The sequence below is a fragment of the Ursus arctos genome, unplaced genomic scaffold, assembly GCF_023065955.2.
Source record: "Ursus arctos isolate Adak ecotype North America unplaced genomic scaffold, UrsArc2.0 scaffold_14, whole genome shotgun sequence".
Classification (NCBI taxonomy): domain Eukaryota; kingdom Metazoa; phylum Chordata; class Mammalia; order Carnivora; family Ursidae; genus Ursus; species Ursus arctos.
The window spans coordinates 55,850,586-55,868,569 of record NW_026622808.1 but is presented as its reverse complement, the minus strand read 5'-3'; the positions used below and the strand labels follow the sequence as shown (position 1 = coordinate 55,868,569).

Here is a 17,984-nt window from a genome sequence, read left to right as displayed (position 1 = left end):
TTTTCTAAAATTTTCAATAAAATCCATCTATTAATAACCACATGCTTATATGCATTAAATTAAAAAGGTGGAATATGTGCTTTAAATGGCTAAGTTACCTAATGTATTTAAAATTTGTACAGAGAAAGAATAGCTTCCCTTTGCAAACTTGACAATTAGAAAAAGTAGGCTAGACATCTCACCAAACAAGATACACAGAAGGCATACATGCATATGAAAATATGTTCCACATTATATGTCATCAGGGAAATGCAAATTAAAACAACAATGGGATAACACTACACACCTATCAAAACGGCCAAAATCCAAACCACTGACAACACCAAATGCTAGTGAGGATTTCAAACAACAGGAATTCTCATTGCTAGTGAGACTATGAAATGATAGTTACTTTAGAAGACAGTCTGACAGTTCCTTATAAAATAAAACATACTCTTACCATATAACCCAGCAATCATGCTCCTTGTTATCTGCCCAAAGTTGTTAAAAATTTATGTCCACATACACAAAAAATCTGTACACCATATTTTGTGGCAGATTTTCTCATAATTGTCCAAACTTGAAAGCGACCAAGATGCTCTTCAGTAGGTGCATGGATAAAATGTGGTACATCCAGACAATGAATATTTTTCAGCACTGAAGATAAATGAGCTATCATGTCATGAAAAGACATGAAGAAACTTTAAATTCATATTACTAAGTGCAAGAAGCAAATTTAAAAGGCTACATACTGTATTATTCCAACTATATGACATTCTGGAAAAGGCAAAATTATGGAAACAGGAAAAAGATTAGTGGGGTTTGGAGGAAGATGAATAGGGAGAACGCAGAGGATTTTTAGGGCAGTGAAAATACTCTGCATGGTATTATAATGATAGATATTATTATACACTTGTCCAATTGCATTGAATGTAAAACACCAAGAAAGAATCCTAATGTAAACTACAGTTTGGGTGACTATGATGTGTCAATGTACGTTCATTTTTGGTAAAAAATGTACCATTTTGGTGAGTGATGTTGATATGGAGGGAGACTGTGTGTGCGGGGACAAGAGATAACGTGAAATTTCTGTACTTACCACAACTTTGCTGTAAACCTAAAACTCCTTTAAAAAAAGTTGTTCATTTTTTTAAAAATAGACCAAAAACATGTTCCCTTTAATTTATACTGTTAGTGTTTTTCAAAGTGTTAACCATACACAACAATTGCAAAATTCGAATCTTCAATATTATCTGAATTTAATAAGCCCTTCATCACCGCTGGGAAACAATGGCTATATGTGTTAAAACTATGACTTAAACTAGTAATCTGCTAAGGCATGATTGTGGACTCTTTAATCTTTAAAGATCAGAAAGCGTGTCTATTATCAGATTTTATGTCAACTTTTACTTTCCTCCATGAATGTTTTGGAGATATGTTGGAAGATTTTGGGGTGGGGGGAGGTGTCAGTCAAAGCCAGGATTTCTTACAGAAGGCCATTGGAAACTACTATTATTTCTTCTGGAAAATTTAAGAATGAGGAAATGAAATAATCTGACATATATCCTACTCTCAATAAGCCTTTTACATATTTTATCTGTATCTCCCTGGGGAGAGGGGTAGGAACTAAGAGTAATGGAACATGTTTGAGGCTGTACACACATGCATGCACAGTTGTTATTTCATACCCCAAAATAGATATTTTGTGCTGAATTTCTTGATTCTGTTGCCTGGCTGGCTTGATTTGCTGCATAATCTTAAATTCATTTTCTTAGCCAATGTTTAAATTATACTCTTGTAAAGTCTGATTGATTATAATGCTAAACTCATATGATGGGCTTAATAAATACATATTCAATTGAATAAATACTGACCTGCATAGCCCCATTGATGGGATAGTGACCTACATTATACAGTTCATTAGGATAGTAGCATGAGTAATCCTCCAATTATACAGGGGCGAGGAAATCACAGTCACATCAAGCCAAATCCAGATCTTGCTTGTTTTTTATAAATACAGACTTATTGGAATAGCCACACATTCATACCCATTTGTTCATATGTTGCCTGTGGTTGTTTTCATCCTATAACACTCGAGCTGAATAGCTGCAATAAAGACTATACAGTCCACAGAGTTGAAAATACTTATTGTCTGGCCTTTTATAGAAAAATATTGCTATCCCTGCTTCTATAAATTTATTGTTCATGTTGTCTATCATAATGAAAATGTAACTTCAGTCTTTATTCACATAAGCTTAATCTTTAAAATATCAGGACATAAGGACTAAGACTCAAGTGATGGAGTAAATTACACAAATGTCATTAAGAATTGAAGAATAGCATGAATTGTATTCATGTTATTTTCTATAATCAGATAAAATTTTCAATAGCATACTTTAAATAGTTAAGGTAGATATTGAATGTAACAAAAATTATCAAAATTTTTTAAAAAGTAGGAAATTGTGTTTATTTTTTTTTACCTTAAAATCATATTACATTTTAAAGTATTAATATCTATTGAAAGGTACAGGGTTTTGTTTTTTTTTTTTAATTTAAACATCTGTTTTGCCTAAGCATTAAAGTAATGATACCATGTTTAAAACATATGTAGCAATGGAATGAGCCCCATATAGTTAATGAATTCTTTGTGGCTGGAGATATTCGAGCCCAGTTAGATGTAGAATGGCTATTATTGAAACCATGCCCCATAGGGTTAATGAGGTTGAAACAAGGAGAAAGTTTACAGCTTGTTTTTCAGAGAATTGTTTCCCCCTAATCAGCTATTGTGTCTTTTCAGACCTCACTAACAAATCCACTATCCTCATCTGCGGAAGCCTGGACTCAAGGGCTCACTGAAAGGTTCTAGCCTATGAACAAGCAAGGCCTGACATTCCTTACCCAAGGTAACTTTAAGGAGCCGATCCAGTTTTACTGACTCTCAAGAGCATACCCATAGCCCATTCTTCTTGTGCTAAGATAAACTCTTGACATCAGGGCCGAAATTTTGTCTCATTCTGGTGTTAAGTCTCCACCCCAAAATGAACATGAGATGTATGTTACATATATATTTGTACAATGTGCATGCTCCGTCTTTCCTCATAAATAGGTTCCCCTGCCCTGTGTATCAATATCTATGCAATCTTGATCCCTATGATTATAAAAAACTTGTTCTCTCCCCCTTTGGGTAGGCAGATTTGAGGCTTGTCTCCCATCTCCACCTTTGGCAGCCTTCTTAGTAAACCCTTTCCTTGCTGCAAGCCTGATGTCTCACCGATTGGCTTTGCTAACTATCAGGCAAGTAGACTTCGGTCCATTTACATTATGAGGAGATTCAACACAATACAAGTATTCTCTAGATTGCTTTCGGTTGGGATTTGATGATGCTTGGGTGAAATAAACAGGACTGAAGAGCCTCCACTTAAAAGCTTGTGCATGTGTGTGCATGTGAAAATACATACATTTGAATATATTCTGGAGACTTCCTTTTTAAACCTGTGACTATTTACCAAACCATTTTTCTACTCTATGGGAAATATAAAGCATCATAAGATATGGATCCTGCCTTCAAGGATCCTAAATTTGGTTTCAAGAATTGTGAGGAGACTGGGACGCCTGGGTGCCTCAGTCAGTTAAGCATGTGACTTTGGCTCAAGTCACTATCCCATGGTCCTGAGATCCAGTCCCCATCAGGCTCCTTGCTCAGCAGGGAGCCTGCTTCTCCCTCTGCCTGCCACTCCCCCTGCTTGTGCTCTTTCTCTCCCTGACAAATAAAATAAATAAAATCTTAAAAAAAACAAAAAAGAATTGTGAGGAGGGAGAGATTGTTCACTTTAACTGATATACTTAAAAAGTTAGGCATGAAGGCAATAAAATCTGAATTGCTTAAAAGAATTAAGATTTACACAGAAAGAAATGGCATGGGGGAAGAAAAAGTACAGTATGTTTATAGAAGAAAACAATTCAACTACTTTTGTTGAAACCAAAAGAAGTGAATATCAACCATATGAGACATCTGGAAACCCACCATGTAGTAATAATCAATATTCGTATTTTGGCATATGAGTTTCTGGTCTTTTTATGTATATGTACATTTCCATAAAAATCAGGGCATATTGAATATACAATTATGTAACTTGTTTTTTTCCATTTATCAAAATAAAATGACCATTTCCTCCTATCATTAGATATTCTTTTTAGCTGCATTCTGTTATGTCTTATACAGGTGAATTACCAGTTTTTGCCATTTTCATAAAGATGGTCAAAAAGGAGCATGATTTAAACAAATTTGTATTGGCAGTAGATGAATCTGATATTTGAAATTTAGACTGTTACTGACAAATTTTGCAATGACAAAGGACAAGTTGGCAATGCTATTTTTGAGACACTTATAAATTTATTTGGTTAAAGAAACTAAGAAAGAGGATCCATAGACAGATGCACTGTGCCTTGTTTTACATTTGAATACTAACTATTGCAATGTATGGTAGATGTTACCTTACCTTTTCTTATACCTTACCTTTTTGTTATAAGGCTGTGACTGAATTTAGATGTTTTTTACTAATACATGTGAGAAGAAATGGAAGAGTCCATTATTATCTATGCTTCCTCTGATTGTTCGTGGATACTGAGGGGATAGTGCACTTTTGCATTTCCTTTTGCCATTAATATTATTTTTGTCTGAAGAGAAGGAAGATGAGTTTTATGCCTGTAACTTTGTCCGAACTTTTCTCCTAAGTGCCATTACTGGCTTATCAGCTTTCCTTTCTCTTTTTTACTTTACTGTGAAGATTTCATATCCTGTGTATTGGGAGAATAATATCTCTGGAAAGGGTGTTTTATCTCTATTTTGTATGAAGAAGTAAAAGAGGGGTTCTGTGTTGCTTAAAATATATATATCAATAACTTAATGGAGAATTGATACAAATAGGAGAAGTGATCAAGATTAATATACTTTGTAAAGAATGTGGTTGTCCTCTAAAAAAGAAAATTCAGAGTTAAAAAAAAACACATTTTTATTGAGTCTATGTCTGTAGCACTTTCATGTTCTTTAATCTCTTTTCCTTTCTTTTTTATCACTTGGATTTTGAAAACGTAATTCTCTGTGCTATACTTCGGGCAGTAAAAAGTATATCCAGAATGAGAAAACTTCTTAAATTTTGGTTTTTATTAGAGCAAAGATCCTTGAATGGAACAAGAGAGAAACAAACCCTATAAGATTGATGGAAAGAGAAAGAGAAAGAGAAGTTGAAGAAACAGAGGTGCTAATAATGAGGATTTGTTTGGTCCCAAACTACAAAGCATTCTACCAGGCAAGCACAAATATCTCATCCTCTTGTGCTGAGACAAAGAGGCTCCTCTTAATCCTACTATTGGTTCTTGGCAGTTATAATATATATTTTTCTATCAATAAATGAGGAAACTACTAAATTACAAGTAAAATGTCTGATCAGTCTTCTGGAATTCAAAAAGATGCTCCTGACACAGGACTTCTTAGTAAATTAATAATATGCAATCTTAATTTGTTTTCTGGTATAATTCAAATATATGTGATGATTTGATTTAAAGTCAGTTTAGGGGCGCCTAGGTGGCTCAGTCGTTAAGCGTCTGCCTTCGGCTCAGAGCGTGATCCCGGTGTTCTAGGATCGAGCCCCACATCAGGCTCCTCCACTGGGAGCCTGCTTCTTCCTCTCCCACTCCCCCTGCTTGTGTTCCCTCTCTGGCTGGCTGTCTCTCTCTCTGTCAAATAAATAAATAAAATCTTTTAAAAAAAATAAAGTCAGTTTAAAAAAAAAAAAAAGGTAGTAGGTTGGCAATTATCTAGATGAATTTCACAGGGTAGTAATGTGCCAAATCAATGTTGACTAAGAATCACCAGGCGTATGTTTGGTGAACTATATTAGATAGGAAAACCATGCTCAAAGTCATCCTCTTACAAGTATAACATTTTGGTTCAGTGTGAGTTCTTCTACTTAGAATAAATACTTGTTAACAGTTTGTTATTTCTTTCCTAAGCACGCAGGATGGATTCTGAAAAGCACTCCTCTTTCTGGGGGTCTCCTGTGCTCTGCTCTCACCACAGTGCTATGTCAGTGGCTGTGCAAAAGGAGAAGGATAATTCAGACCAGGTATTAAAGACTTAATGCTTAAATTATGCGATTATCTAACAGTGTTTTTGTAAATAGATTTGATTTCTTATTAAGCACATAAATCACAATTATTAGGCTAGTGCTAGAGGAGATATTGTAGCTTTGGCGTTTAGGGACTTGGATTCAGATTTTAAACCTGTGTTTGTTGATGAAGAGTTATGTTGTATTGGGTAAGTCACTAACCTCTTCAACACTTCATGACTCATTCATAAAGTGGAAATAATTATATCTAATACATATGGTTGTTGCTAGGAGTAAATAAGATAATACCATTAAGTAATTTATACTACAGTATCTCAGTGCATAAAAAGTGTCAAAATCCTCTCATAAAGCTCCTCAAGGCCAGAGATTTTATCATACTCCTTTAGCAGCTTCCCTGTATATCATATAGATTATGGACAAGTAGGCTAGCTTCTTTGTATGAATGCAAAAATAATTGGGAAGATAAAGATTTAGACACTTCAGGTTCTGTTCATTTTCAAATCCTAAGTTTTATTTTAAATCCTTTTAGATTTTATTTATTTGAGGCCTCACAGCTGTTATCTTAGGTAGTACTGCTAAAACTTTTAAGAACATCATTAAATTAAATTTAGAAACAGTTACAAATAGCACTTTGCCAGAACTCCTTCATGACTTTCCTCTTTCCTTCCCTCCCTTCTTTTCTTCCTCCCTCCCTTCTTCCTTCCTTCCTTCCTTCCTTCCTTCCTTCCTTCCTTCCTTCCCTCCCTCCCTCCTACCTTCCTCCTTCCCTCCCTTCTCCTCATAAAAATGTGTATATACATATGGAGAATGTTTCTTTTTTTTTTTTAATCTTTTTCTGGTGTAAAGTATTTTCAAGTAAGCAGAAAAAATATATGATTTTCATCTATAACTTCTAAGTGAGAAATTGCAGGATATGGCACACTTAAATCATACTTGAAATTTTCACACAAAAAAATATAAAGCCATATATTATTACTAATAAGTCACAAATTAAAATAAAATCTGATCTGGTGAACAGTAATTCTATGTGTCAAATGTGATATTTAAAAGCTAAAGAGACTAATGAAAGAGTTGATCTCCATATGCTTGTTTTCTCTTGTATCACAATACTGAAGCAGCTTTTAAAACATATCTTGTCTAATATTCATATTCTATATTGTGATTACCTAGTCAAATTACCTGTGCTTTAGTAAGCATAAAGGTCCAGTCAACAATGAAAGAAACCATGGTGTGAACTCTAAATCTTGGGAAAATTATGTTTACGTCAAAAAATTTTTAGATTATTTTTAATATGTGCTTCCTAGTGTGATGAAAATTACATGATTAAAAATGAAAACTTCTGTCTATGGATAATTTTCAAAAAATTTAGGAAATTTAAAAACAGGTGGTAAGCTAATATAAGTAAGACTATAATCGGTTACAAAGTTTCATCTCTTTGCTAGGAAGCAGAATTATAACAGAAGAAAATGAAGATTATTTTAGTTCAAACTGATCAATCTGGTTCCCCTGCCATAGGTTGTATTTGGGATGTTCTATATTCTAGGTCTCTGCTGATTGTGCAGTTTTTAGAAACCCCATTACTGATGTGTTCAACCAAGAGTTAAAGCTTAGATGGGCCCTTATCAACTAAACCATGACTTTGCAATAGCCAACTAATCTTAAAACTTATAACAATTCTTGGGTATTAGTGCAATGCCTCTGGATTTGTGATTCCCAACTTTTGATTAAAGATTGTGTTAGAGAACTGGGAAATTCTTCTGGTATGACCTGGCTAACGACTGTCCCAACCCCAGTAGAAAATTAGATGTATGACCCATGCTTCCTTTACCGGCAATGACAATATAGTAAATATCAGCTAAGTTCCCTCATCATCATGGCAGCCAGTCCTCTTATTCAAACTCTCTCTGCCAGTATTCTCTCAGGTTCTTGGAAAAAACAGCCAGTTCTTGCTTCAGGACTTTGCACATGATGTTAAGAGAGAAGAAACCAGCAAGAGTGACATTTCAGATCAAGGCCTATTGAAGATAGCTTCACCCTGATCTCACAGGATGCAAGGACTTTATATTCCCACTATTACCAACAACTGGCTAAGGGCCTTGGGTGACAGGGGATGTCAACTCTCAAGCACTCTGGCTCTCCATATCTACAGAAAAAGTGTCTGCAACAGCCCTAGTAGAGTCTGCCAAATAAGACTTGCAGGTACAGGAGGCTGAAATTAAAGGCACACTGAAGCTGGAGGAGGGCCACTCAGAAATGAGAAATGAGAAGAGTCTGGGCAGTGCACCAAAAGGTCTTATGGCATTCATCACATAAATAGTGTTTCATCTCTAATAATGATCTATTTCTCCTTTGTGTTTTAATTCTTCTAATCCATACTTACAATTCTGGGGCTAATTGCTAAAAGGAAAAGTGTTACACATCAATGAATTGTCCAAGTAGTATTGGCAATTGGCCTGAGTTTTAAGTATGGAGTAGAAGATAAGGGATTAAAATACAAAGGAGGAATCAAAACATCATCAATTTCAACAGCAACAGCAAAGGATGATATAAATAACAGTGGAAATAAAGTTCCTTAAAAATCAAGGGTATAAGAAAACAGAACTGATGGGGTTAGTGGAAGACTGGCATATCAAACTGATTCCCAACTTAGCAGACCTTTTCCTCTGCTAGAGGGAAAACTCCTTAATCATTTTCATAGTCCTGCTAGCAAGAGAGAGATGCTGATTGGATGCCTGCCCCAGCTGCTTAAGAATAAGCAATCACTTTATTCATAAACTTTAAAAAAAAGAAGTCTCTATAACCAAGAAGAGAAGCAACACTTTATTATATATTCCAAGTAAGAACTTAGAATGTGAAAGAGAATTGATAAAATACACTGAAAAAAGGTAAAGCCCTGGCTTAAGTAAATGGATGGATGGTTTGTTTTGCCATTTTCCATTCATTCTGCCTTCTTTTGGTGACAGCACAGTAATTTCTTGTTAAAGAGTTACTACTCTCCCATTGTAAGCGATATGCCGGAACTGTCAGGCAAAGTGATGCACTTTTCTTAGCCAAAGAATGAATATACAATGGACAGTAGGTCAATCCAACATTCTCTCCATCTCCTGCTGGTCTGTGAGTCAAGCAGAGGAACACAAGAATGGAAAATAACTGAAGTTGATACATTTTAGTGTCAATATTCAGGTAAGATGGAAGCTTGGTAGCAGGGTGATTGGAATAGCCATTGTTTCTGTCTCAACTATGGTGCCCCAGCCATTTCTTTGATTCTGTGATAAATGCAGATTTACAGTAAACTTAATTGGTATGACTAGCAGAGAGAATTGGTGGTTAATTAGCCCACCTCCTCTCTGCTAAGGTATAAACTTCAATATAAACGCTTTTTAAAATTTGATGCAGTTTAACTCTAACTGGCTGGGATTGTAGTTTTACTCCCAGAATATGTGTCACTGGAAGTATGCTTTGTGAAGGCACAACTCTGTACCCAGAGCCTTAAAGACACCTGTTACTTCTCAGGTGCTTAATAAGCATCACATTTTACTACAGCAAATTGTGAGGAGAAATAAAAATAATATGAGTTATACTGAATAAGTCATTTAATGTTTTGAATCTTTTGTTTTCTCTCAGCAATGACATAAAAAGACTGGGTTTTTAAGCTGTAAAATCCTATGCTTCTTTAAATTTTCTCCTCTCCCCCCATGTAACCAATAATTATTGCTTACTATGTACTGGTTTCTAATCTTAATTATTTGTACATATTATTTCATCTAATCTTTATGATAACCCTATGAGAAAGACATTAGGATCAGTTGAGAATTCATTTGGCCACAAGCAGAAGAAAACTACTTACACTGACTTAGATCCATTAATTTATTCACTTCGCACACACAAAATCTAAGCTCAGGTAGCTGATGTCTTGTTGATGTCAAAATTAGAACTTCTGAAAGAAATTCTCCTGGCTTTTCCTCACATGTTCACAAGATTGCACACCCAGCTCCTTGCACTACGTCCCTGTTTGAGGCAAGTAAAACAGAGAAAGGTGGGAATGTCCAGAACTCAGATCTCTTTTCTTTCCCCATCATGAAAGAATACACTTTCTTCACAACCCACAGTTAACTTCTACTTACATCATCTTAGCTAGAACTGTTATGTGGCAATCCTTAGTTTTAGGGGAACTAGATCAAGTTTTTAGCTGGAAATATTTCCAGACCTCAAACTGGAGTTCTGTTGGTAATGATAAAGGGAAGAGTAAATGTTTGGAAGATGAATGATATCATCAGCTGCAGTACTTTTCGCCCTTCTTATTTATTTTTATTTCTTTATTTTTATTGAAGCATAACTGACATATAATACTATATTAGTTTCAGGTATATTACACCGTGACTCAATATTTGTATATATTGCAAAATGATTGCCACAGTAAGTTTAGTTCACATCTGTCACAACACATAGTTACAATTTTTTTTTTTTCTGATGAGTACTTTTAGGATCTACTCATTTATCAACTTCCAAATATGCAATACTGTGTTATAAACTATAGTCACCATGTTATGAATTACTTATTTATTTTATAACTGGACGTTTGTACCTTTCAATGCCCTTCATCCATACTTTTTGCAGTACCTTTTTAATTTCTACTTTATGGTTGAGGAATGAGGGCAACAAAAGGAGAATAACAATCTCTCTCAGATGGTAAATGGGGAAAAGACGAATTGGAAGCTAAGCAGTCTGATAGAGAATCCAAAATCTAAACAATGGTAGGATCAATGCAATACAGAACCACAAAGAGGCATCCAGAACTCTGTAGAATGTCTACCTGCAGTAATAATTAAGTGTGCAGAGACGAACTGGATCAACGGGGCCAGATATTTTAAAGATGACTTGTATATCTGTGTTAATTTATTGCAAAAGCTATTTTTGTCATGTCATTGTATATACAGGGTCTTAAGTTTCCATTCAGGAAATCTGAATTAAATCTTTCAGGTTCCTATATTTCAAGATCATATGCCACATTCTTTTATATAAATATATAATAAACTTTTGAAGAGAATGTGGGGTGATATAAATAGGTTCATTTGGAGAGGCCAAAACCTAGACTTAAAGCATGACCCAACCTTATGTAAACTTCTGCTAGTTAATAAATTTCAACGAGACTCAGTTTATTTATAGATAAAAGCAAATGATACTAGATAAACCATTTTTTCAGAACAGATTAAATGCACATATGAGTACTTCTTAGAAATTTTCATTACCAAAAATACATATAAATTATACCAAATGTTTTAAAAATTAAAAGTAAAATCAAAAAAATACAATAAAGACCAATGTGATTCTTACACATTCTATCACATTTTCCTATTTGAATAGTTATTAGAGTAATACACGTCCTCATAACTAATCAAATTGTACAGAAAAACACAGTATAAAAAAGCCACAATCTATAGCCCCACTCCTTTTCAAACCTAGTTCCACTTTTTAAGGAAAACTCCCAGCCTTTAGATAATATAAATCCGCAACTATTTCTTGACCTATCAATTATAGAAAATATCTATTGACTCCCCAATGTGAATAATAAAGATTAAACTAAAACTACTTATGGCACACTCTTTATTTTCTCCTTCAATACTGCACAATAATTTTTCTATTGATTATATTTTCAATCTTAAATAATACATTTAAACCTCAATCTTGTTCCATTAACATTCAGCAGTATTTTTTGACATTTTAAGATTAGAATTTTAGTTCCCTTACTCTCTCTTCCACCTTTCTCTGTCCACTCTTTCCCAGGTTAATGTACTACCTTCTGTAAGTTATGCTTTAATTTTAACATTGTTGACATTTTTGGTATTAATATTTTATATTGCACCTTCAACCAAGTTTATCACACATTGTCCTTAGGTTGATGTTAAAAAGCAGTTTCACATTTTATGATTATATAAATATGTTTTGGTTATCCAAAAAGTACCATGGAAAGATTGTTTCAAATCTTTAATTATAAACTGGGTTATTTTAAGTTTTCTTCTGCTCTTTGAGTTACTTATATTTGCTCTTAGAATAGATTTTATATCTAAGTTTCTTTATTCTTCTTTCTGATTCTGCTAGCTCTCCTCAGAAGCATGGTTTAAATTTAAGAAATTGTGATGTGGGTAATGTGTTCTTCCTTTTCCTTTTGATTTTGCCCACTGATTTGGAACTTTGACCAGAATGTCTACTAGGGCAGAATAAGGTCTGACCTGTTAGCTGGCTGGCCATTGAGCTTCCTCCATCAAATGCCAAAATAACCATGATCTTGTTACTAACACTAACAGCCACATTTGGAGTCTTAACTTTCCTCAAACTACTGCTTGGCAGGAAAACCCCACTTGGGGTTTTATCTCAGGTAACTATCAGATGCCTACGGTCTAAGACTAGGCATAGGAATACCATTTGGTTTAGTTCTGCACGATGACCATTCGGGTTCCCATTTGCCCTTGACTGTGCTTACTGTCTCTGACTCCATAGCCTCTGGGATACCCACAGAACAGGTTGGCTCCAAAATCCTCAGCCTTCCATATTATGGGATGTGTAGCTTTCTTCATATTCACCCATAACCCACTGCCATGTGATTTTTAGCTCTTATTCGGTTATTAATCACCTCCACTTATCTTTCTTGTTAGTATATTTTATATTAATTTGAAACATAGGAAATAGCAAATGTTGAACCACTTTTGACTAAAAAAATAGCAGTTTTAAATGGTTCAATCAGTGTACTACATTCTGTAAGCTCTGCTTTTCCTTCAATATTTTTATTTCAGTCAATTCTTAAAGAGGACAAGAGGCATAATTATACTAAAGCTATCCATCTTGAATTGGAAGCTTATACTATTTTTAATGGGAATATTAACAGGGATGTAAATTGAGCTCTGCTAGATTATGGACCAGACAGAGCCAGTTCTTTCTAGCCTAGGAAGGCTGAAATGGTTTATAATGAGGAAGAGAACTTTTTTTTACTCAGTATTTTTCCACCTAAGATCCCGAACATTTTGCAGATCTTACTTAAAATGATAATGGGCAATTTTGGCCTGGTAACCCTTCCTCACTGAAAACGAAACAAAAAAAGGTCCTTTATTAAAACACAACAAACAAAACCTTTGTATACCTCAAATACATGATTTTTTCCACAAAAATTTAAGATTAGATTAAGCCAAGGGTACAAAACATAGACTCTCTTCCTTGACAAAGAAGTGTTAACTTAGCTGATGGCTCTCTTGAAAAGAAATGAATAGGAAAACGCACCAGGATGCAACCACGTGGTTAGAGGCCAGGAACACCAAGCAGACGTTGTTTCACTTCTCTTTCCCACACACTGGACAAGCTGCAAATGCAGTGAGGCCAGCACTGACAGGACAGAATGTCAGATTTAGGACTCCCACACGAGGCTGCCCTGCCATCATCTCCAGATTGCTGCACAAGATTTGCAGCTCTGCTCTGCTTTCTGCTGCCAATAAGAGAGACATCAGGGAGGCCGCTTTGAAGAAGCCAGGATGTGTTTGCATGTTTACAACTTTAGATACTGTGGGAGCCTCTCCGGGGGCATAGCAACTAAGGCCCTCATACTCCTTAGTATTCTCAGTACTTGTGCCCTGGGAGTCTGAGAAGGTGTCTGAACGAATGTAACCTGGCCCACATGTCAGGAGAAGGTTGAGATACTGTGTATGCATTAACACTTCACTCGTGGACCAATTTATGATTTTGTATAGAGCTGATGTTTTCATTTACCTTTCAAATAAATTCTGCAAAGATCAACTAACTTCTCTGTTCTACTTGGAATTGCTTAAAATCTCAGATTAACCTTTATTCTGCCACAATAAAGGCACTGTCTTAAACTGATTAACTTCCTAAAGTAGGAATAGATATCATAGTCTAATTTTTAAAAGGTGGGGTGGGGGGGAATGTTGATCTAACTAAGACTGTAACTGTGTTGTAGATTGAATAACCTTTGTAATAAACTATTTTTAAATTGTTAACCTTTATAATAGAAATGTGTTGCTTTTGCTGATCTATATCAATTTTCCTGTGTTCTGGTAACAACTCCCAACTGATGGGCTGGTTATTTAGTGCAATTGTCCATCACGGTATCCTGCAAGTAGGTAGACACATAATTCACATTTGCCCTATCCCACTCTCCAGAGAATCTCAACCATGAGCATGGTGATGAAAAACTGAAGATAGTTTTAGCTGATTCATTCCAGGAGTAAGTAATACCCTGAAAAATTTGATCAAAATTTCCTGCTCTCCAGACCCCTGGACCTGTCTCTGTTTTGTCCATCAGCAGCCTTTGTCTTCAAATATTTCTTCAATTTTCTGAGCTACCCTTTTTATGTCGATAAACTTATTTATTTATCCTGCTTAAGAAAACCAGAATCAGTTCCTGAGAAACTTATAGGAAAAAATGTAATCTATTTAGATTGAGGAAATGCAAAAATATTCAGAAACCATGGTGGAAGATCTGGTATACAAGTCTTATAATTAATGGAAGATTTTCTTGGCCAGTCGTGACACCGTTTAAATGAACCATGTGGTTCATCACTGCTAATTCAGGATAAATTCTGCCCTGAGAAAGAGCCCATTCTTAGTGAATTGTGGCTCACCTAACTCAAATAAAACAGATTCAAATAAACCTGTGACATGATTTTCATGTCACATATGTGGTTAGGTAGACACAAGGTCAAGAGAAAAAGTCAGAACAAGAAAAAACAAGACTCCAGAATAATGTTACCTAATTTTTTCTTCCCTAACTCCCTGCATAAAAACATTATGGTGATAATGACAATAAAAAATGACATCATTATGCAGAAGCTGCAGCTGAGGAAGCAACAAAAATTTAAAAGAAGGGCAGAGCTGAAGTAAGTGCATATGTGTTAAAGAAATGGGGAAGGAAAAGAACGTGTGCTTCTCCGGGGACCGAGAGTGCATCGGATTTAAAATAGATCTTTAAAAAGAAAGCAAGACCTGTCCATCAGCTTTGGTTTCAGCAGAGGGATCCTCTCTGGAGAATATTTTCTCTTGTAGGAGAATGGTTAGGATGCCAGGCACTATACAGACAAAGGGAATAGTGTACAGATTCATCACTTGTTTGAGGTAGGAGACTAAGATGGGTCAAACACCATGAAACATATGATTGCATTATGAAAACAACCTAAGGATCTGACATTAATGAAGTAGGGAAAAAGTTGTATTTAGTGAATTTTTAAAAATTAAAATCTATTACCAAAATTTCATTGAGCTCCCTAAATCATTTTTCTTCAATGACATACATAATATGCACATGAATATTACATATATATAATACATACACATTAATATAATGTATACCATGTATCTTAATACACATAAAATGTATACTACTTACAACTGTGTGAACTTGACTAACTACTGTAACTGTTCTGATTCTTTGTCTGCAAAATAATGTAAGTATAATAACTACCATATCTGGTTATCATGAGAATTAAGTAGGTAACATATGGAAAGTACTTCGAAAAATAAACATGTTATTCTATGAATGATAAATCTCATTTTACTTTGATAGAAAACATCTCTGATCCCCTTATTATCCCTGCAGTATTGTGTGATTAATTAGTGACAGGAAAATAATTATCTCATTGAAATTTTTCTGAGTTTAAAACATGAAACTTTGTATTATACAGCTTTTGATATACTAATAGGCTGGCCTGATATATGCTATCAATCATTCAAATAAATAATTTAGGTAAATATTTTATGTCCAATTCTGTGCTCTGTAAAACAGATGCGAAGATGAAAACAAGTGCATCTGCTACAGATTCTTATGATTATGCCCCAGTAGTTGAGAAGAAAGCTCAAATAATAGAATTTAGATGAAAACTCTCTGTACGCTGTATGAATACAATTCATGTGTGTGACTTGGTGTGTATGACATGTTGACAATGAACAAATCAAGCTATCTATCCCAGGAAAAGCTTTGGTTCTGTAGGATAAACTTACTGCCTCTTTCTTTGTACCATTGTTCAATTTTTTATGTTAAGAATTGGGATTAAAGGGGCGCCTGGGTGGCACAGCGGTTAAGCGTCTGCTCAGGGCGTGATCCTGGCGTTATGGGATCGAGCCCCACATCAGGCTCCTCCGCTATGAGCCTGCTTCTTCCTCTCCCACTCCCCCTGCTTGTGTTCCCTCTCTCTCTGGCTGTCTCTCTCTCTGTCAAATAAATAAATAAATAAAAATCTTTAAAAAAAAAAAAGAATTGGGATTAAAAATAAAGCTTAACTATGTAAGTCAAATGATGAATCACGGCATTAGGTTCCCAAAATATCATAAGTAAATTGTATGGAAGTTAAAGTGAAGTGGGTCCATGGGTATAACATTTCTATAAAACAAAAGCATTTCTAGAGTCTTTCAAAAATATATTCATTGAGCTTGTTAACTTCCCTCCCCCTTTACCTGGTAGAGGATATTTCATTTTTCCTCTGTTGTCAGTGACTTTCCTTTAGATTTGCTTTCCACCCCTAGAAAGTTGATTACTACAGCAGAGGGGGATCTAACAATAATCTGAACCCCAAGGGTTAAATAGATGAAGAGCTTACTGTTTTGATAAACAGAAGGTTTTGAGTTTCCCAGATAGGCTATTTATACATTGTTAACCAATCAAATTACAGAAACCATATAATCATGTCCTCAGTATTTTAATGGGTATTTATTAGGTCTTGTTGTTGCTGGATACCACCTTCCTCATTTTTTGTCACCCCAACAAGAAGTGTATTCTCTCTTTCTGTGTTGGAGGATCACCAAAAATTTTTAAGACTTGGTAAAAAGCTGAGTTCACTGAGCTAAAAATACGATACGCCAGTTCACTGCCAGTTCCCTGAGCCACATTCTCCAGGCTTCCCAATAATTTTGAGAAGCACCTGTATCTATTTAATAAATTCCTTTTCTACCGAAATCAGTATTGATTGGTTGGTCACAAATAAAAAAATGACTGATATTGAAAGAAACAAAAATTTTCCAAGTCCCCACTATGAGCTAGATCTTTTGAAATTCTCTGGAGGCATACTAATCACAACTAATAATACTTGATTTGCTATTTCTAAAAATTGCTCATTTCCACAGTACGTATACTGAAATGACATGAACTTACTCTATATCATCACAAAATGATTACACATGATTAAAAAAAAAAATCCCTTATCATCAGGCATAACAAAACCTTTTCTTTCTTTCCATGGCTGAGGATATACCAAGCTTTGCCCAAGTTGTACTAATGAGGAAGGGAATTTTCTTCCCCCCACACAATAAAGCCAAAAGCAGGTCCCCTTGTTAATATTGTTATAAGTTTTTTCAGTCTTTACAGCAAATTTCCATTTATGGTTCTTCTTTAAAAGATGGCTGGGAAATTTTTGCAAGAGTTCATCATTTTTCCAACCTTTCTGTGCCATTCAGTTATTCTGAAAAGTTAAATACCCATCCACTGGATTAGATGTGGAACAATTCTGTGCTGCTTATGTTTTACATTTATTACTCATTTCCAGAGCTTGACCTCAGCTGATAAGCTGATAAACATTTTTCACTTTCAGTTGAAAGTAAAGGAGCTGAAAGAAAGCTAGTTTCATTTGGGGGATGTTATAGTCACAGCTCCTTAATGTTCCAATGCCTTTCTTCACACCTAGAAATGTGTGAAGCTACCTTGAAAGTGTGCTACATGGTTTCAGTTACTTGTTAGTATTCTTAACCATGAGTCTTTCTGTCAATAAGAAAATGAATTTTGCTTGGAAATCACTGATAAAAGGGAAGTCTCCTCCTAATCACCTCTTAGGTTAAAGCAAGTCAGAGCTATGATTACAGAAAGCTGGTGATTTCTTCTTATGATTT

The 17,984-nt window shown here is 35.1% G+C and overlaps 1 pseudogene; it reads left to right on the top strand.

Moving 5' to 3' along the window:
• The first annotated feature begins 5,999 nt into the window (after window positions 1–5,999).
• The window catches only part of LOC113256629 (atlastin-1-like), a 31,388-nt pseudogene continuing 19,403 nt past the window's right edge, over window positions 6,000–17,984 (top strand).